Raw genomic sequence first — 23,364 nt, 5'->3', positions numbered from 1 at the left:
CAATTGACTCGCTCCAGACTTGCTTCAAATCTGCTAACTTAGTTTTAGATCTAATTTTTTTGGGCCCAGATTTGTTGTTTAGATCTAGTATTCTAGTTTGTTCTCAATTGGGATTTTGTTTATTAAATCTTCGTATTGACATTATTTGGGATTTGATGTACTGTGTGGATTATCCTCATTATGGTTCGAGGCAAAGTGTTGGTTATTTGTGTGATCTCCATCTAACACCTCAGTATTGGTTGTACTATCCCAATCATCTATGTAGAATCAAAATAAAGGTTATATGTGGGTTGTTAATAATGAGTGTAGCTTTTGCAAACAAAAGGGACATTAGAAGTCTCAATGTCCTAAGTTATTAAAGAAGCATCAATCATCACAAAGCCATCAACCATCTCAACAACGATCATATCATCCCAATGCTAACACAATTACCGGCGTGCCATCTTTTAACTTTTCTATACTTGGAGCACCACCTTCCTCTGGTCCCTTGTTGATTGATCTTGCAGAGCAATTTTACAAGTTTCTAGCCACACAACCATATGCTATGTCAGCCTCCACTCATGCAGGTTTGTCATCCTAGCGTCCCTCAAGTATTTCTTCCTCAGATCTTTGACTCAAGTGCTTCCAAGCACATCACATTTGACTTAACATCTTTTGATTCCTTTTGTCATTCTAACTCGTCTGTGTTTGTTATGACTACTGATGGCACTCCATTGCCCTTGGCAGGTCTTGGTTCTGTTAACACACATAATGTATCGCTTTTAGATGTCTATTGTGTTTTAGCTCTTACCTCGAATCTTATCTCTATTGGTTAGTTATGTGATTATTGTTACTTGGTTCAATTTTCTTCTACTGCTTGTCATGTACAGGATTCTCAATCTCAAAAGCTGATTGGGATAGGCTGTAGACAAGGATATGTTTTGGATAATCTGAGACCATTGCATGTTGTAGCCTTTGGTGTTGATTTATCATCTTTCTCTTTGAAATCATCTTCTTCTAGTTTTTTTTTTTTTTTTTTTTTTTTGTGGCATTCTCACCTTGGCCATGTTTTTGCTAGTGGTTTAAAAGTTTTAGTTTCTAAGGGTCAATCGTGAGATTTGCAAACTCATGACATTTATGACTATAGTGGTTGCAAATTAGCTAATCTTTTTTGTTTACCTTTTCATCGTAGTGTTTCTCATTCGGTTGCACCATTTGATCTTGTTAATTCTGATGTGTGAGTACCTTCTCCTATTGGAGGGTCTAGATATTAAGTCTCTTTTATTGATGATTATAGTCATTATTGTTGAGTTTATCTTATGAAATGACTCCCTGATTTTCTTTCTATTTATTGTTTTTTTAGAGCGCCTGTTAAAACTCAACATTATGCTGTGATTAATTAAGATCTTTCGGTGTGACTTGGATGGGGAGTATGCTTCTGCTAATTTTTTGAATTGATTGTTTCTGATGGGACAATTCACCAAACTTCATGTACTGGCACCCTACAACAAAACAATGTTGTTAAATGAAGGCATAGGCATATTGTAGAAACTGCTATTCTATTCTCTTGTCTACGAAAGTTCCTACTGAATTTTGGGGATAAGCAGTTCCCACCGTTGTTTCTTTAATTAATAAGATTCCATCTTCTCACACTTTGGGTTTGTCACTATTTGAAACATTGTTTGGACATCCTCCTGATTATTCCTTACTAAGAGTTTTTGTTTGTACGTAGTTGTTTTTGTCCTTTGTCCTAAAGAAGAACGTAGTAAGTTAACTTCACGTTCTTTTATCTGTGCATTTTTAGGTTATGGGGTGGGCCGAAAGAGTTATCACTATTTTAATCCCATCAATCAAAAATTATATATTTCTCGTCATGTTATGTTTCTTGAGCATATCCCATTCTTCTCTATTTCTGATAATACTCATGACATGACCAAGTCTGACCTCATTCATATTGACCATTCTTTAATGATGTTGATAGATCACTTTCCCATACCCCATGTATTGTTGATCCTTCATACATTACAAATACACACGCATTGGCTAAGGATGTGCCTTGTCAGGGCCCGCTTCCGGATATACTCGCTAGCATAGGACATCCGAAAGAGAGTAATTTCAAAATGGATTACAGAAGCAAACATAACAAAAAACTTCATATAATAAACAAGCTCATTTCTATTATGAGCGATAACCATTCTTACAACATTTGTTAAGGCTTTTAAAGCCATACACTTCTCAAAATAAACAAAGGCGCCATTAATCATACAAAAAATAAATAACCTTCGACACCGGCCCTCCATACAAATCCCAAAATCTTTAGGTCGTGGGAAATCTCTGTACACATCTACAATCAACTTCATGCCCCACTAGACTCCCATTTTGCTATAGATTTTCCCTTACCTGGAATGACAACAAGCAAACAAGTGAGCCACAAGGCTCAGCAAGCATAAATATAGTAAAAGGAGATAATGATACAATCTCTGCCTGAAGTCATGCATAAAATAGGAATCAATGGAAGACCACTGCCCAACATTTAGCATAAAGCGTTTAATCATGTCTTCTACATTATTAATACCTCAATAATTAGTATCTCCATACTTAGCAACAAGGCACACATGAAACTCATAGAGCGATATTCGCACAATTTAATTAATGGCATAAAAACCCATTTCTTTCCATATGTGACTCACAGCACAAAAAGCCACCAACTCATGCTTGTGCAATTTTATATAATGATAGAAAAATACATGTGCCGCATTGGCTCTCTAGGCCTCCACATTCATAACAAGAATGCATACATATATATCAAATCTATTAGCCACCACAGTGGCAGGAGCATCACCTGCCGGGTTTATAGCCATCTCACCCGCGCCAGGTGCTCATTGGGATATCCCATCTCACACTTGCAGAACTTAGCTGCCACGCCAAACTAATGGTAAGAGGCGCTAAGATAATGATATCAATGCATCACACAAGATAAGAGAGTTCCGCGGACATGCCAACCAAAAGCATAACGTAACAATTTCCTAAAACATGACTATTATGGGTAATATAGATTTAGGAAAGCCTTAAACCACTCAAATCGTAACCAAAATATATCATATTGTATATCAAATTAAATCCCTCGAAGTCTAGTTTATGACGCTTCAAACGGATCACAATTCTGAATTCTACGCCAAAAGTTATGACCAAAAAAGAGAAGCATGCGCAGAGTAGTCAAAGCTGCGACCGAGTCGACTTGAGGGCAAATCCGAGTCAACTTGAACTCTTGGACGAGTCGACTTGGCCAAAAACGGGCAAAAAGACCCCAAAAACACAAACTTCTGCCGAGTCGACTTAACCCCCAACCAAGTTGACTCGGCGCAACCCGAAATGCACCAAAAGAATACAAAAACACCTAAAACCACCCATAGCAAATCTCCTAACCCCCAAGTTGTCATTCCATGAAAGAAAAATGGGAAAGAACAAGCCCCATGGAGACCCAACAACAAGACCCATTGACCTCTTTGAAGGAGACCCACATTAAGAAAAGATGAAAACCAACCATTTAACTCAAGTTTTTCAAACACCATTTGAGGTTATGAATATATATAACTTGGATCACTCATATGAATATAACTTGTATAAAAAATAGAAGAAATGGAGATGGATGCTTGCCTTAAAATGGAGAGACCAAGAGAATGAATAAACTTGCTCCTAGGTTGAAGACCCACCACTTGAGCTTGCTTCCTAATCAACAATGGAAGAAGAAGAAATGAAGAAGATGAAGAAAAGAAGCAAGAGGGCTGCCGCGAGAGAAGAAATGAAGGAGAAAGAAAAATGCAATTGAAGCTTGGAGAAGAAGAGAACAAGAGGGTATGGCCACCCTTCTCGTCCATCACCAACCCCCCACCAACCTTGCTTTATTTTCCAATTTTGCCCTACATACATATCACACACACAACACTTTATCAAGCCCTTTTTGGACTTTTAATTTAATTTTCTTTTCCTTTCCAATTTCTTTATTCACTTCATTATGCAATTTAACACATTGCCCTTGCCTTTTTCTCTCACCACATACAAAAGATATGCTCTCTTTAGACATTTACTTCTTATTTCATTTCCTTTCTCTTTTACTTTAATCAAACATTTTACACACAAAATTATATATAATAAAATTCATTATCAATACCCACTTGCCTACATGGACCAAGCCCATACAAGGCCCAAAGCTTAATTTAAATCAATCACTTTTATTGGGCCTCTCCATTATTGGCCCACACCCATTAAATTTAAATTTCTCAAGCTTCCACTTTTATTGGGCCTTTTAACCCTTGGCCCAAAACCCATTGCACAATACACATAACCCATATCTTAAATATTCACCTACACACTAATTCACTTATTTTCATTTTCTCAAAATAATACTCTCAATAATTGCCTCTTTATCAACACCCAAAATTTTTATACATTTTTTCCCACATCTCTTTAATTCATATTCACCCAAATTTAGCATTTCACTAATGGCCTCATGGATCACAATGCTTCAAATGCTCAATTCAACAACTAATATTCTCATAAAATAATTCCATCATTAAATTCGCATAGCACCCGAAATAAAATATCAATAATGCCTAGACCCATTAACGGGTTGTTACATCCCCCCTCCTTTTATGGCCTCTCAAGCAATGTCTGAGACTGTTGATTCTGCTCATGCTACTTCTCCTCCTCCTCTGCCTCCGCCTATTCTTCGGTATCCTCAACATCTTTATTAGTCCACTCAATTACTTGATTTTTCTTATCCTTGTTATTCAGATTCATTTCATTGTTTCTTAAGTTATATTCACAAACTTTTTGAACCCTCTTCCTATAAAAAAGCTATTCTAGATCCTCTTTGGCAATAGGCTATGGCTAATGAACTTTCTGCTCTACATAAGACAAACACTTGGGATTTGGTTCTATTGCCTTCGAGTAAATATGCTATTGGTTCTCATTGGGTTTATAAGATCAAAACCAAATCTAACTGTTCGATTGAAGGATTAATTATTTTACATATTTAATTGATCATGCTATTTTCTCTCTTCAAAGTAGATTTGAACAATTTAAAATTTACGAAAATAATTTTGGTTTTCTTTATGATGTAGAAAAGTTAAAATTGCTTAACGATGATAATTTGAAGAAAAATTGTTTAAATCTTGAAAATTTTCTAAAACATGATATGTTATTAGATATTGAGGGTTTAGATTTATTTTTAGAATTAAAAATTTTAAAATAAATTATAACCTTAGAAATGAAAACACACTTGTGATACTAAATTTTATAAAAAAGGTAATTTTTTTTTCTAAATGCACGGATAACTTATAGAATATTATTAACCATTCATGTTATTGCAGTTTTAGTAGAAAATAGTTTTTCAAAAAAAAAAATTGTATTTACGTTCAACTATATCACAAGAAAAATTAAGTAATTTGCCTATATTGTCAATTAAAAAAAAAAAGAGTGAAAAATAAGTTTTTAATATTTTTTATTATTTATTATAAGACCACTAAAATAATTATCGCTTGGTGCCCACCATCTCTTAAGCCGATGTGACTCTATAGCCTTCACCAACCTGAACTATAAATGGATATGTAATCACTGGCAGAGCCAACTTGACCAGGAAGCAATTTAGGTGGCCGCCTAAGGCCTTGCATTTATGAAGTCCCCAAAATTTTGCGATTTATATATATTTTTTTAAAAAATAAATATTTTATTAAGAAAAATATGAGGCCAAAATAAATCAAACTTTTAGTCCAAATTTCACATGAATACAAAGACACCCAGCCCAACAATCAATTTACAACATTTTGTCTTTCTAATTTTTACGTTCTCTCTTCCCATTGTTCCTAGTTTTCTCTTTTTCAATTTTTACTATTTCTTCTTGAATATCCCATAAAATTTAAGATTATAAATTTATTTTTGATTATAAATCTTTCAATTGCAACCCTACAAAAAAATCTCTCAAATACAAACTTCCAATTAAAAACAATAACAATTATCATATGCTCTTTGTTCTTTTTGTTTCCATTGTTTCCTTTTCCTTGAATCTTGAATATTTTTACGTAATTGGCGAGCCACCCATGAAGACTATATCACTGTAAGGTGAGTTTATCTTCTTTACTTGTTATTCTTTTACTTTGTGTTTCAGTGTAAATTAATTTTCTTTATCTCTAGAATCTAATCTTCTTTATTTCTAAAGTGGTCTTATTTAACTTTGTTAATCTTCTTTTGATAGATGTCAAGTGCTACCATGTTGCCCTCTAATTGTAATTTGCACAGATTACAAATATAGTCTAGATTCTAGAATAATCAATTCCTCCTAAAAAGAGTAAAGGCAATTTTACACCATTTGAATTCTAGAATAATATTTTTTATAATTCCAGAATCATATTTTTTTAAATTCCAATATGTTTTTATATTCTTCTATAAAATTAAACGCTATGATTCAATTAATTTTCATTCAATTAACACTCAAAATTTTAATTTGGTTTATGTTAGGATTAATTGATTTGATCATCATTAAGGAAAATCACTTGAATAGTCTAATTTGGATTTTAGAAAAATTTTGAATTGCTATATACTTGGAGCTTATAAAACTTTCAAAGTGATACCTTTCTTTTTACTGAATTGCATAATTTTTATCGCAAAGTTAATATGTCCAATAGAAAATATGTATTAGGGTATGAGAAACTTGAGAAAAAAAGAGGAAAATGGATAGTTTGATTCAATCTCAAAAAGATACTTTGGAAAAATTTATCATGAGTAATAAGAGAGATGTAAATAGCCAAAATAATGAAATAACTAAACACACAACTTTAAATGAAATAAGGAGATAATGAGATTATGGTATAATAAACCATAGATAATTATAATGATGAAAACTGTGATAATAATATGGTTGGTGGAAAATGCCAAGAAAATATAGAAGAAGAGGAAATTAACGTGGAAACTAAGGATTTTGACAATAACTCGAGTTATGTTTCTATTAATATTTATGATTCGAGAAGATGGGAAAATATTGATATTAAGTTAAGAGACTTGATAGTCGAAAAAAGTCCAATTAGAGAGAGTGATATAGATTTTTCGAATGATGAAACTTCTAGACATTTCTCCACTTTTTATTATACGAGGAGATTATCAAATGGGGAAACTCGTGATAGAACATGGTTGGTATATTCAAATGATTTCAACAAAGTTTATTAATTTTGTTGTAAACTGTTTGGTACAAAACCTAGTGGAAGCCAATTTGGCAATGAAGGAACTAAAGATTGGAGAAACCTTAGTACTAAGTTGAAAAGTCATGAAACTTAGTACTAAGTTGAAAAGTCATGAAACAAGTAACGAGCACATACTTAACATGAATGATTGGTTTGATATAGAAATGAGATTTTCTAAGAGTAAAGAAATTGATATGGATGTGCAACTAAGAATTAGTAAAGAATAAAAAAACATTGGGGAAATGTTTTAAAAATAATCATTGTCGTGGTAAAAACTCCAGCTAAAAATAATTTGACATTTCATGGAACTAATGAAAAAATATATCATGTGAATAATTGAAATTTTTTAAGTCTTGTTGAGATGATAACTGAATTTGATCTAGTACTACAAGAACATGTCCAGAGTATTCAAAATGGTGAAATTTATAATCATTATTTGGGACATAATATCCAAAATAAATTGATACATATGGTAGCATCTGAAGTCAAGAGTAAGATTTTGAAGAAGATTAAAGAAGCAAAATATTTTTCCATTATACTTGATTGTACTCCAAATTTAAGTCACAAGAACAAATGTCTATCATATTAAAGTGTGTGGATATTTCAACTAGTCCAATAATAATTGAAGAATATTTCATAGGATTTTTAAAGTGGATGACACTTTAGGAAAATGCATATTTAGTGAACTTATAGGAGAAATTGAAAATCTGAATCTCGATATCAATGATATAATAGGGCAAGGATATGATAACAGGTCTAACATGAAGAGAAAGTAACAAGGTGTGTAGAAAATGCTATTGGAGATAAATTTTATAGCATTATATACACTATGTGGTTGTCATAGTCTTAATTTAGTAATTTATAATGTTGCCATTTTTTGTGTTAAACCTGTATCATTTTTTGGAGTTTTACAACGCATATATTCATTATTCTCTTCTTTAGCCAAAAGATAAAAAATATTAAATGATAACATATCTAATTTAACTATCAAATCATTGTCACAAATTTGTTGGGAAAGTCGTATTAAAAGTGTCAAGCCAATTAGATTTCAAGCTCCAAAAATACAAGATATTTTGTTTGAATTAGCAGGAAATAGTGATGATCCAAAAATAAAGAGTGAAGCTTGCAATACTTGGAATTTTTTGTATTTGGGTGTAATTTTTATTGGGGTAAAAATATAATTTTTCAAAGTTATTAGGGAGAAAAAGTGTAATTTTTAAAGTTATGGGGATTAAGTGTAATTTTTGAAACCTAAGAACTTGAGGGCAAGGGGCCAAAGTGAAAGAAGGAAAAAGTTGGGGGGCTGATTTGCAATAAGTAGTGTGAACAAACTGCAAGTTGTCAGCAGTCACACTATGGCAGCCGACAGCAGATGTTAAATCAACGTTTGGGAAGGGATTTAGGGCCATTATGGCGTAAGGTAAGGTCATCAGTGTAATGAGGTAACCTGATTAGCCAAAGGAACGACCGAAAAACCTATAAATAGCTAAATTTTGGCCAAGGGTTTCATCAAATTTTCAAATGAAAAATCTAAGCATATGGGGAGAAATTGGGGATAATGGATAGAGGGCTTTTGTTCTCCAAGTGAGAAAGAGAATTTCAGAAAAATTTGAGGAATTTTGGTGTTGTTTTGAGGGTGTTTCAAAGTCTCACCGAAAAATTGAGTACTCGCTAGAGCTGAGGATTAATCTGCCAAATCGAGCGGGTTTTGGCTGGATTTTGAAGCCACAGAGGGTCTATCGTGTTCGGAAGGAAGAATAGAGCAAGGAGGAAGAAAAACAGGCAAACCAATGGCCAGTTGGTAAAAGAAAGGTTGGAGAAGATGCGTGAAAAGCACGTGCATCGTGCATGGGTACAAACATGTGAGATAAGAGAAAAATGGAAAAAATTCTGAAAAATTAGGGAATTTAATTTTTATTATTTTTGTTAAAATTTTGGTCAAGAAAAATATCAAGGCAGATATTTCAAGGTAGGGCACGAGTTTTGAGAAAGTTTAAATGATTAGATCAAGGTGAGTAGTTTATCCAAAAAATTTACACGTGAACTAAGTTACCTAAATTGAGCATGAATTTCATGAAGGTTTCCAAAATATATATGAATTATGTGCATCTTGTCACATCTATGCATGTTATATTACCTCACTACAAGAAAAACTCAATTTAGTGATGAAAATTAGTGACGGAAACTTTTTGTCGCTAATTAGTGATGGGATTTGTGACGGAAATTCCGTCGCTAAATTTTTGTGACAGATTTGCGACAGAATTTTTCATCACTAATTTTTTAAATATTTTTTTAATTTAGCGACAAAAAATTCCTTCACTAAATTTTTTGTATATTTTTTTAAAATTTGATATTTTCGCTAAATAATTAAAAAATAAATAAAAATGATTTAGCGACGAACAGTTTTGTCACTAAATAATAAAATAAATTAAATAAAAAAATAATAATTTTACGACAGACAATTTTTATCACCAAATAATAAATAAAAAAACCTTTTAGAGAAGGAAAAATCAGTCGGTAAATAAGAAAAAAATTAAATAAAAATAAAATTATTTAGCGGCAGACAACTTCTATCACTAAATAATAAAAAAATTAAATAAAAATAAAATGATTTAGTGACGAACAATTCTGTCACTAAATAATAAAAAAATAAATAAAAATAATTTAACGACGGACAATTTTTGTCACCAAATAATAAATAAAAAATTAAATAAAAATAAAAATAATTTAGTGACGGACAATTCCATCACTAAATATTAAAATAAATTAAATAAAAATAAAAATAATTTTATGATAGACAATTGTTGTCACCAAATAATAAATAAAAAATTAAAAAAAACATTTAGCGACGGATTTTTGTCGCTAAATAAGAAAAAAATTAAATAAAAATAAAATCATTTCAGGACGGACAACTTCCGTCACTAAATAATATAAAAATTAAATAAAAATAAAATTATTTAGCGACAGACAATTTTCGTCTTTAAATAATAAAAAAATAAATAAAAATAAAACTATTTAGAAACATAAAATTCCTTCGCTAAATAAGAAAAAAAATAAAATTATTTAGCAAGAAAGTTTGCTCGATAAATAATAAAAAATTTAAATAAAAATAAAATCAAATAACTCTGTCGCTAAATATTAAACTAAATAATAAAAAATTAAATAAAAAAAATTATTTCGAGATGGAATAGTTTTGTCGCTAAATATATATATGTCAATTTGATTAGTTATATGATTCAAAAATCTTATCCACTCTAAATAAAACAAGTGTAGAAGAAGATATGGACAACCCGCAGTATGAAAAAAAATTTCACTACATTATTCAGGCGGGCTGGGTTTGGCGCCATTTAATCAAAATATGATTACGTAATAAAAAGATTATATATAATAGAATACAAGTTTTCATATAAAAATTTTTGATTGAATGGTTTATGGTTCAAATGAAATCATGCATCTTATAAAAATTTTCTCACTCATTTGTTGAAGTATCATTAATTTTCTCGATAATAAATTAATATTTGATAATACCAATTTAATTATTTGGATTAACCTAGGCATGTTTCTTAATTAAGTTTTTTTATTTCTCTTCATTTTTTTTTATCTTCAATATATTTGATAAATCAACACATACTCGTGATAGAAAGATTAATGTGATTGAATGAAACTGAAAAGTAATTTAAGGAATATTGCATATGACACTTTTTTAATTTGATATGAGCATGCATGCTACGCATTATCTTATGTAAGTTTTTCTTCTTATTAATCTTATTGTTATTTTTTTTATTGGTTCATATAAGTTCAACCATAGATCTAACAAGCACTATAAGTAAACTTTTTTTAAAATTAGAATAAATTCTCATTCATCTAAACAACAAACATTACAATAATTTATAAATAGAAATTCAATACAAAAAATCTATCATAAACATTTGGATCATATCATTATCTCAAAGTAATTTTTTTATTATTTTAAATTTTAAATGAGATTGCAAGATTAGTGAGATCATTCACATTTTAGAGGAAAAATATATATACACATGAAAAAAAAAATCAAATTAATGTATTGATCAATGATCACAAATTTATAAATAGAAATTCAATACAAAAAATCTACCATAAACATTTGGATCATATCATTATCTCAAAATATTTTTTTTTTAAATTTTAAATGAGATTGTAGAGATCAGTGAGATCATTCACGTTCTAGAACAAAAAAATATATATACACATGAAAAAAAAATCAAATTAATGTATTGATCAATGATCATATGGACAAATGCATCCAAAAGGACAAAATATTACTTAAATAATTTTGATATATACTTTCTATACAAATCAAGAAGTGTTTCTCAAAAAATATATAGAAATTCCTAAAAGAAATTTATTCTATCATTGGAATGGATGCAGGGCCGGACCTTTCATGAGGCCCATGAAAATTTGGCTATTTGGGGGCCTATAAATTGGAAACCCCTCTTTTGGTAAGGGCCCAGTTGCCCAGCCTAGCCGCCCATAGACCACAGTCTACCCCTTCCCCTTGCAAAGCTTCATGTTCATTGTACCCTTCTCGCTTTCGCTGCCCTTTCTCGCTCTGTTACTCCATCTCCGTTGCTCTCGTCCTCGCGTCTCGCCTTTGCCGGCTCACCTTCGCCATCAGTGGCTCACCCTCGCTCTCATTTCCTTGCTCCTTCGGATCGTCACCATTTGCCCTCGTCGAGCTCGCCCTGTTGCTCTCGCCCTCGCTTTCTCGCCTATTGCTGCTTGGTCGGCGATTGCTCGCCCTCATGGCTGGTCACCGGTGGCTCGTTGCCTCACTCAAACGCTCTCTGTCGCTTCAGCCTCCAGATTCAATCTCCTGTCTTTGCTCGCGCTGCCTCGGATAATCAGATTCAGTCTTTGAAGCATATTTGCTTAGTGCTTAGCTTCAACGAATCAACTTTCAGCGGTTACGGTTAGTTTCTCCTTCATGAATCATTTCGTTTTTCGTTTATGATGTATTGGGAGATTTTGATTATTGGATAGCTATGTCTATTTTATTGATGTTGGCGAAACAACTGATTATGTAAACTTGATTTGATATTTTTGCTTACAGTTTAGAGTAGTTTTTAATTGATAATTTAGAAAAATTTTAATTTTATTTGTTGATATGGTATAAATATTTATTTATTTTTTTATATTTTATTATAAAAAAATAAAATTTAAATGTAGTCTACGATTTGGGGGGCCCATTTTTACATTTCGCCTCAGGGCTCCCAAATCTCAGGTACGACACTAAATGGATGCACCAAATTTTTTGAGTAATACCCATATTAAGATTGTTTTTATTTGTAATATTCTATAATTCTATATGTATGAATCAATTGACCAAGATTTATGAAGAATCCCAATATCAGTACAACCAGATATCGTACATTTGATAGCACTTGATATGTCGTATAAAGTAAAAATGAAACTAAAAATATAGCAATTAATTAATATCAAGTACCTCCAACATTTATAGTGCAAATTAAAAAACAAAAATAATAATATAGAGATTTTATCGAATAATCTTGATCAAAGAGAAGTATAATTTTTAATTATATATTTTATTTATTTTTGTATTTATATTTTATTATTTTTAAAAATAATTTATATTACATTATATTTTATTTTTAAATAAAATATTATATTTTAATATTTTTTAAAAAATATTAAATTAAATAATATTATATTTTATTATTTAATTTTATAATACAATTTTTTTAATTTATATTATCTTATAAATATTATATTTTATTATTATTATAAAATCACCCACCCCCAAAATCTCTCTCCCTTTTGAATTTCCCCACACACCCCCCTCGCCACAGCCACGTGTCCCCCCTCCCTCCTCCAGCCGCATGTTCCCAACCCCAAACTCTCTCCCTCTCCCCTTTTTCAATTTCCCCCCACCTCCTTCCCCTTACAACCATGTGTCCCCTTCCTTCTCTCTCCCAGCCACGTGCTATGTGTGATTGCCAAGATGACTATTGAGGGTTCTGTGCTAGAACTAGGATGCTAACAAAGCTACCCTAAGGCATTGATTGATTCATGTTCATGTATCATTCATAAACAAAGCTACCCTAGGGCATCGGTTGATTTATGCCCATACATCATACATTTATGAAAAATTATTTTAAACCCTCATTTAGAAAATTCATCTTCTAGTTTAGACTTTGTCTTAGAAATATTCAACGTTCCAAGTGAGACGAATAATGGAAAAGGAAAAGAAATGAGGTTGCTGAGATGTGATTGTACTCGCAGTCATGTAATGGTCCTATACTCGTGCCAGGACAAGTTGTGAGAATTTTGATAATAAATAGCATGTTATAGCTATTTATATGTTATTTTATCTGCTAGATATTGTTTTGTTTATGGTTATTAAGAACAATATTGTACGGTTTGATTTCTTTTGCGATTACAATATCACATCAGATTTCGATTCTATTTTCGCAAGTATTTAATTTACCATTCCTTAGTTTATCATTTGGAATGCTAAATATTTATGTTTATGGATTTTTTTAAAATATGGTATTTTATGAATTTCAAGATGTTATTACAAGAAATATATATATATATAAAATCCTAAAATAGTGACATGCCTTGGGATGGCAAGTCATTACAAAACTAAATGTCTTGCAATGTATGAATTAGAGAATTTTGAATTTTTATTAGGCATAATTATCTAGTATAATATTTTGTTTGCTGTTAATTGAGTTAGTAAGAGTTTTCAAAGTGAAGATATGCATATTGGCATTGCTATGAATCAATTAAAAGATCTTCTTTCTTTTTCTTAAACTTATAGAGAAAATTTTCAATCTACTATGGTTTTTGTCAAAAAACTTGGAAATGAAATGGAAGTAGGACCCATATTTAGTGAAAAATTTGTGATTTATAGGAAAAAATAATTTGATGAATATGTCGATGATGATAAAATACAATATGTTAAAGAATCCTTTAGAATTAATTATTTTATTTACATGATTGATCAAGTTATTTCTTCACTTCGAAATAGGTTGAGCAATTTGGAATATAAGAAAAAAAAATAGATTTCTATGCAATTTCAAGAAATTAAAATCAATGGATGAAGATGTTTTAAAAGGGTATTGTTTGAATCCTGAAAATGTACTTAAATATGATGGACTTTCTAATATTTTACTCTTGTGATCATAGTTTTTACAATGACAAAATAAAGAAAAGAGGTCATCTATGTATCTAAAATAAAAATCAATTTCAAGGAATAATTTCTAAGTAAATTATTTTGGTAAAAATTCATTTTGGATCTCAAAGCTTCAAGAGTGTTAGTTAAAGTATTTTCTAATATATTTGTTGCTCATGAATTAAAAGATTGAAAAAATAAAAAATTAAATTTAAAAATATTCTCCAAACATTGGCTTGAAGCAAAAAAGCAAGCATCTATCGACTATCTCCAATTACTCCATTGACAATCAGAATACATGTTTTTGAAAAACATGAATTTGTCGACAGATAGTAAGTTTATTTCTCTAAATTTTTTCAATTTTGCTTCAATCTGTTGATTAACTCATTTTTCTGTCAACAGTTTGTTACGCAAAAACTCATAACATGTAGTTTTTTGGACACATTTAAGCTCTCAACCACTACCAATGGTCCAATTGTTGTCTCTCTACTCACCATCAACTATAAATAGGAGGTTGGTGGCTCATTTAAAGAGTTTAGAAGACTTTATTATTCATCTACCAAGTGCTCAAGAGCTTTTATTGTGCTTAATTAGTATTCTCTCATTTTTATTGGCAAGGCTTTAGTTGTATTCAGTTGATATATCATCCTAAGACTTTTATTTCATTGAGAGAACCTATAACTAAGAGGTAAAACTCTTAGAATCTCTCTTTTCACATTTGTATTGAATTTTCTAGCAAGAGCTAATAATCTATTTTTCATTGTGTGTAGGAGGTTGTAATACCTAGTCTTTGGATTAGAGAACCTATTTGGCTCAAGTACTGGGTTTTTAGTAGATTTATTTCAAAATACTTAGTGAGAAGGTAATGGACTAGGTTTGGTTAAACCGAACTATTATAAATCATGGTGTTCTTGTGTGTTCATGTTCTTTAATTTCTTTTTATTATCAAACACTTATTCATTCCTCACTTGTTTCACACATCAATCTTTCATTAAAAAAGATTTCATATTTCTCAAGTTTTGCAAGTCATTTTTAAAATTAACCTAATTCACCCCCTCTCGTTGTGCGCTATAGCACTTAATTCCATTCTATCACTTTCTCATATAGATGATTTAGATTTATTTTTAGAGTTAAGATGTTAAGAGAAACTTTTCAAGAGGAAAAAAAATAGTCCAATGGAAATTCTTTTTTACATAAAAATAGTCGATTATTTTTCGAATGCATATATTGCTTATAGAATAGTATTAACAATTCCAGTTTCAATAGCTTCTGCAGAAAGAAATTTTTCAAAATTGAAGTTGATAAAGTCGTATTTGAGGTCAACTATGACATAAGAAAGATTGAAATGATTGGCTATATTATCTATTGAACATGATATATTAGATAAATTTTGCATCTCAAAAGTCTAAAAAAATTAATTTTACTTAAAAAATCATGCTACTTGTACATAAAGGGCTACCAAAACTTGGACAAATGAAGAAAATGCCTTCACACTACAAAAAAACTGGCATTTAGCGGCGGTTTTCAAAACCGCCGCTGAACCAGCCGTCGTGGAGTATTTAGCGGCTGTTTTGACCAACCGCTGGAATAACCGCCGCTAAATCACTGATTTTGCGGCGGTTTTAAAACCGCCGCAAAATCAGTGATTTAGCGGCGGTTTTTTTTAATTTTAACGGCGGTTTTAAAAATTGCCGCTAAAATTAAAAAAAATTAAAATTTTTTATTTTAGCGGCGGCTTTTCAACCGCCGCAAAAATTAAAAAAATTAAAATTTTAAAAAAATAAAAAATTAAAAAAAATTAAAATTTTAAATTTTAGCAGCGCTAAAATTAAAAAAAAAAAAAATTTTTAATTTTAGCGGCGGTTTTTAAAACTGCCGCTAAAATTAAAATAAAATTAAAAATTTTACTCTTTCACCCGCCTGCGCCCACACGGTTGCCCACCGCCCAGCCACGTGGCCGCATATCCGCGCGCCACGTGGCGAGGCTGGAAATTAAATTTCAAACCTCCCCCTTTCCCCAGTTTCGAACCCACAACCTCCCATATGCCATTGCATGCTTGAAACCGCCTGATCTACCAACTTCTCTTGTTATATAATTACATATATAAATTATATACCACTATTTTTTAGAATTATATTTTATATTTTTTAATATAGAAAGAAAAACATTAATTAATTTATCATTTTTTAAAAGAATAAAGGAATAAATTAAAAATAAATTAATTGAATTAAATTAACTAAATTAATTTATTAAAAATAAAAAAATTATATATATTTTAAAATTATTAAAATTTTGTTAAATTTATTTTTATTTTTATTTTTTTAAATTAAATTTTTAACTAGTGGTGAACCCGCGTGATATGTGGGAGAGTTTAATTTAAAAATAAAAAAATAAATTTATTATTTTAAATAATTTTAACTAAATTGATAATTATAATTTTTTTAATCTTTAATCATATTGAAAAAATTTAAGTTTACTTAATTATTCACTATTCAATATGCTAATGGAGAACACTTTTAATTCAATATACTTATAAATTTTTTTTATTATATTATATTTATTTATAAATAAATATTATAAAATCTATAATATTTTCACTTAAAGACGTTCGTTATTTTCTATTTATTATATTATAATTATAAATATAAATTAAAACTCTTAAATATGAGTACGAATAAGTTTTTTCAATAATAACAAAATTTTAAAAAAATGAATTTTGATTTCTTTCATAGTCTTAAAAATGTGATACCTTAAATATTAATTAGCATTGAAAAACTCTAATACTTGACAACCCTAATAATTGACATTTGGCAAAATACTTTATTTGACTATCATATTTTATTATTATATAAATATACATAGAATAAAGATATAAAAATAATATATTAAATAAATAGATACTTTTCTATGACTTAATTAATAGTTTAAGTTGTCTATTAATATTTCTCATAAAATTCATGCAAATTTAATATAAAACAATTAGCATTGAAAAACTTGTATATTTAAAATTTATTATTAATTTTACATAATTAGTATATATTATTTCGAAACAATTGAAAGATTTAAATTATTAATGCAAATTACAAAATGTAAATTATTAATGTAATAAGTATTAAATGCAAGTTTTAGGGGAAAATTTTATTACTACTTATCATTTCAAAGCAATTGAAAGATTTAAATTATTAATGCAAATTACAAAATGCAAATTATTAATTCAATCAGTATTAATTGTAAATCATTAATGCAAGTTTTGGAGGAAAATTTATTTTTTGAAGACTATCCTATTTTTATATATGTAAAGATGCAAATTACAAAATGTAAATTATTAATGCAATAAGTACTAAACGCAAATCATTAATTTGGGGAAAAATTTTATTACTATTTATTATTTCAAAACAATTGAAAATTTTAAATTATTAATGCAAATTACAAAATACAAATTATTAATGCAATAAGTATTATTTGTAAATCATTAATGCAAGTTTTGGGGGGAAAATTCTTTTTTGAAGACTATCCTACTTTTATATATATAATATAAAGATGCAAATTACAAAATGTAAATTATTAATGCAATAAGTACTAAATGCAAATCATTAATTTGGGAGAAAAATTTTATTACTATTTATTATTTCAAAACAATTGAAAATTTTAAATTATTAATGCAAATTACAAAATACAAATTATTAATGCAATAAGTATTATTTGTAAATCATTAATGCAAGTTTTGGGGGGAAATTTCTTTTTTGAAAACTATCCTTCTTTTATATATATAAAGATGCAAATTACAAAATGTAAATTATTAATGCAATAAGTATTAAATGTAAATCATTAATGCAAATTTTGAGGGAAATTTTCTTTTTTGAAGACTATCCTACTTTTATATATATAAAGATGCAAATTACAAAATGTAAATTATTAATACAATAAGTACTAAATGCAAATCATTAATTTGGGAGAAAATTTTATTACTATTTATTATTTCAAAACAATTGAAAATTTTAAATTATTAATGCAAATTACAAAATACAAATTATTAATGCAATAAGTATTATTTGTAAATCATTAATGCAAGTTTTGGGGGGAAATTTCTTTTTCGAAAACTATCCTTCTTTTATATATATAAAGATGCAAATTACAAAATGTAAATTATTAATGCAATAAGTATTAAATGTAAATCATTAATGCAAATTTTGGGGGGAAATTTCTTTTTTGAAGACTATCTTACTTTTATATATATAAAGATGCAAATTACAAAATGTAAATTATTAATGCAATAAGTACTAAATGCAAATCATTAATTTGGGAGAAAATTTTATTACTATTTATTATTTCAAAACAATTGAAAATTTTAAATTATTAATGCAAATTACAAAATACAAATTATTAATGCAATAAGTATTATTTGTAAATCATTAATGCAAGTTTTGGGGGGAAATTTCTTTTTTGAAAACTATCATTCTTTTATATATATAAAGATGCAAATTACAAAATGTAAATTATTAATGCAATAAGTATTAAATGTAAATCATTAATGCAAATTTTGGGGGGAAATTTCTTTTTTGAAGACTATCCTACTTTTATATATATAAAGATGCAAATTACAAAATGTAAATTATTAATGCAATAAGTATTAAATGTAAATCATTAATGCAAATTTTGGGGGGAAATTTCTTTTTTGAAGACTATCCTACTTCTATATATATAAAGATGTAAATTACAAAATGTAAATTATTAATGCAATAAGTACTAAATGCAAATCATTAATTTGGGAGAAAATTTTATTACTATTTATTATTTCAAAACAATTGAAAATTTTAAATTATTAATGCAAATTACAAAATACAAATTATTAATGCAATAAGTATTATTTGTAAATCATTAATGCAAGTTTTGGGGGGAAATTTCTTTTTCGAAAACTATCCTTCTTTTATATATATAAAGATGCAAATTACAAAATGTAAATTATTAATGCAATAAGTATTAAATGTAAATCATTAATGCAAATTTTGGGGAAAAATTTTATTACTAATTATTTCAAAGTAATTGAAAATTTTAAATTATTAATGCAAATTATAAAATATAAATTATTAATACAATAAGTATTAATTGTAAATTATTAATGCAAGTTTTGGGGGGAAATTTCTTTTTTGAAAACTAAATTAAATATTTTAATGAATTTTGCGACGTTTTTGAAAAATCGCCGCAAATATTAATTTAATTTTAATTATAAATTATTTAATTATTTTTGAATTTAGCGGCGGTTTTTCAGAAACCGCCGCTAAATTAATTTTTTTAATGAATTTTGCGGCGATTTTGAAAATCGCCGCAAATATTAATTTAATTTTAATTTTAAATTATTTAATAATTTTTGAATTTAGCGGCGATTTTTCAGAAACCGTCGCTAAATTAAATTTTTTAATGAATTTTGCGGCGGTTTTGAAAACCGCCGCAAATATTAATTTAATTTTAATTTTAAATTATTTAATATTTTTTGAATTTAGCGGCGGTTTTTCAGAAACCGCCGCTAAATTAAATTTTATTTTTTAATTATTTAATTATTTTCTAAATTTAGAGGCGATTTTTTGAAAACCGCCGCAAAATGTAAAAAAAAAAACGCCGCTAAAATAGTATTTTGCGGCGGTTTGTAAACCGCCGCAAAATTTCATTTTTTGCGGCGGTTTTAGAAACCGCCGCTAAAAATCAATTTTTTTGTAGTGTCACACCAATTGCAAAATTGCTTTCCTTTCCCTTGGCCACCTCATCTTTCTTCTCTCTCCTCTTTTCATGGTCGCTTCTAGCAATTGAGCCTTCGACTCGCCACCTTGCCTCTCACGCAATAACCACCGCTACATCTTTCTTTTCGCCAAAAAAGAGGATGCAGTGGCATCAACGCGCAAAAGGTAAGACAGCGCAATGGTGAGTCGATAGCAGCGAGAGAAATGTGGCAACAAGATGTTGTAGGAAGCAACCATGGGAAAGGGAAAGAAAGGAGGTGGCCATGGGGTCGTTGGGTGAGGAGAGAAAGAGAGAGAGATGCAGTTATTGGAGTAAGGGAATGGACAATTGTGCAATTTTGCAATAGAGTAAGGGTATTTTTGTCATTTGAGTTACATTTTGTAGCCCAATGTGTAGGTTGAAATATACCAATAGTATTTTCCTTACATAAAACTGAACATAATTCAATACATATTTATAAAACGAAAATTGGCTCATTGCTAGTAAACTTTATCTTTTTAATGAAATCAATTTAATACTTTGTTTTGTTTTCTTCTATAAGAGAATCAGGATAGTTTTTTACTCGATTTGCACAGATCTTTTTAGAGTTTTAAGGAAAAATTAGTTTTATTATTTTTTATTTATTATAGCAGGTTGTTCGACTTTTTTTTATCTTTCAGATATTATATTTAGTTAAAAATTCACTATCAGATTATCGTATTTTGTAATTGATTGAACTTTAATTATTTTTATTTTTAATTTAATAAAATAATAGATTTTTTTTAAATATATGTATTATTTATTTTTTTATAAAAAAAATAATACTCTGAGAAGACCCCGATAAAGTTTTTTGCCTAAGCCTCACAAGTTGGTTGAGCCGCCTCTAATCACTGGTTTATATTGAACGACCAGGACCCATTGAAAGGAGGGGCTGGCAGCTGCTACGTTGATCCTTGGCTGCGAATCGGATGCATTTTCCTTCCTAAGATTGAAAAACCAGCTGTTCGCGAGGAAACAGGCGAACCCAATCACTCTGTATATACTGTTCGTTTTTCGAAGAGGAACCAATTGTAGTTATTGCCAATTAACATTACCGGTCAAAACGTTACCGACGTATACAGCGCCGGCATTGACGAGCCGCCGAGTCGTCCTGTTCGCTCGTAGCTCAACCCCTATCCCTCGCCAGTCACCGCGGCGTTGAATATTCCTTCCGCCTCCACAACGCCAGCAAAATATTCGTCCTATATTACAAGTGGGTACAGATAAAAACACGAACACACACATATATTATAGCCATGCAATCAAATATATACACACACACACACACACACACGGACATGCACATACATGATAAATATATATATATAAGAAACTTTCAGAATGTGGTTTACTACTGGAGAGTTGAGACTGTATATCTGGCTATGGCTTCCAAGGGTAACAATAACACTATTGCACAGACAATCATCTTCATTCTTCATTTAGAAATCTTTTAAAGAAACAAAAACTAGACTGCAATATTGTATTATTACGTCGACAAGGTTTAAGATTGATGGTTTTTAATTAATGTAAGTTGATTTATAGGGATTGGAATAAAATGGATTAGTTAGTTTTATAAGGGACTAACTTGTGAAGACAGAAATAGTGGGACTATATAGGTTAATTTGGTGAACAAGATAAGTTGGGAGAAAAAGGTCTGAAATTTATTTAAAATATAGATAGTGGACGCTGGCTTCGTGTTTGTAAACACAAGTGATGTCGCTTGTTCACTTACACACAATGTGAGGACATTATACCTATATGTAGGCTCCAAGAGGCAGTGCATCCTTTTTCTATCATATGCCATAGTTCTTTGCTCCTTGTAGATATCTAAGCACTCTCTTAACTGCTCCATGGTGAACTTGGCCTGGACTCTGCATGAACCCTGATAATAAGCTAGTTGCGTACATGATATCTGGTCTTGTAGTCGTCAGATAAAGTAGACTTCCAATGAGACTTTGATAAACTGTGTTATCTGCCTTCGGTGTACCATCTTCCTTCATTAGTGCCTTCTTGTTGTCTAGTGAAGTTGCTATACCATCTTGCACTTCTATATGAGACCTTCTGTATATTTCTTTTGTGAGATGGAGATCCCATCTTCCCTTTGACTTATTTCTATCTCAAGAAAGTAGTGCATCAATCCCAAGTCAGTCATCTCGAATGTCTTCATCATGTCTTCTTTGAAATCCTTGATCATCTTCTCATTGTTTCTTGTATAAATAAGATCATCAACGTATAAGGAGACAATGAGAGTGTCATCCGGGCCTTGGGTGTTGATGTACAGTATTGGGTCACTATTGCTCATCATGAATCCTTGTTCTATGAAGCAACGGTCGATTCTGCTATACCAGGCTCTTGGAATTTGTTTTAACCCATTTCTTTAGCTTGAGAACCTTGTCTTCTTGTTCTCAAATCACAAATCCTTGAGGTTGATCCACGTAGATTTCTTTTTCGAGGTGGCCATTTAAGAATGTTGACTTAACATCTAGTTGATAGATCTTTCACTTCTTTTGTGTAGCAAGTGCTATCAATGCCCTTATAGTGTCGAGTCATGCTACTGGAGCAAATGTCTCATTATAGTCGACTCCAAATTGTTGTGTGTATCCTTTCACTACTAGCCTTACCTTATGCTTTTGATAGTATTGGAATGCTAGGATTTTTCCTTTCAATTTGCCCAGTCTCCCAATTGTTGTTGACACCTTCATCAAACCTTACGTCTCGACTGATAATTAGCTTTTTTGTTCTCAAGCTATAGACTCGATAGCCTTTTGATTGAGTGTTATAGCCTAAGAAGATTCTTTTCACAGTCTTCTTGTTGAGTTTACCCTGATTTTTCTTCTGGAATATTAACATAGCAGATGCAGCCAAACACTCTCACTACAAAAAATTCAGCTTTTAGCGATAGAAAAATTTGTCGCTAAAACTAAAAATTCCGTCACTAAAATTGGTGTCGCTAAATTTTAACAACATAATTTAGCAACGAATGGATTCAGTAATGGATTCAACATAATTTAGCATCCCCATCGCTGATCAGCGAAGGGAATCCTTCCGATAAAAAATAAATAAATAAATAAAATTTTAAATGTAAATAAAATAATAATAAAATATATAAAAAAATATAAATTATAAAAAATAAAATTTGAATGTACATTTTTATATATATTTAATATAAATATATATAAATAAATTTTTGATAATTAACAATTTATTTTAATTAATTAATT

General features: G+C 29.8%; 1 protein-coding gene across 14 annotated transcripts in view; it reads left to right on the top strand.

The window, feature by feature from the left end:
• LOC127791942 (nudix hydrolase 2-like) overlaps positions 1–23,364 on the top strand; it is an 86,189-nt gene that overhangs the window by 12,479 nt on the left and 50,346 nt on the right. Inside the window, exon 1 of one of the 14 annotated variants that reach the window (XM_052322161.1) lies at positions 21,341–21,356. The exons of the other annotated variants lie outside the window; for them this stretch is intronic. The gene's annotated coding sequence lies outside the window, so the exon portion shown is untranslated. Of the gene's footprint in view, positions 1–21,340; positions 21,357–23,364 lie in introns of those variants that run through there. 14 annotated transcript variants of the gene reach the window in all.

The sequence above is a fragment of the Diospyros lotus genome, chromosome 15 (genome assembly GCF_014633365.1).
Source record: "Diospyros lotus cultivar Yz01 chromosome 15, ASM1463336v1, whole genome shotgun sequence".
Lineage (NCBI taxonomy): Eukaryota > Viridiplantae > Streptophyta > Magnoliopsida > Ericales > Ebenaceae > Diospyros > Diospyros lotus.
The sequence above is the reverse complement of the archived record's forward strand: the minus strand, read 5'-3'. Positions and strand labels throughout refer to the sequence as shown.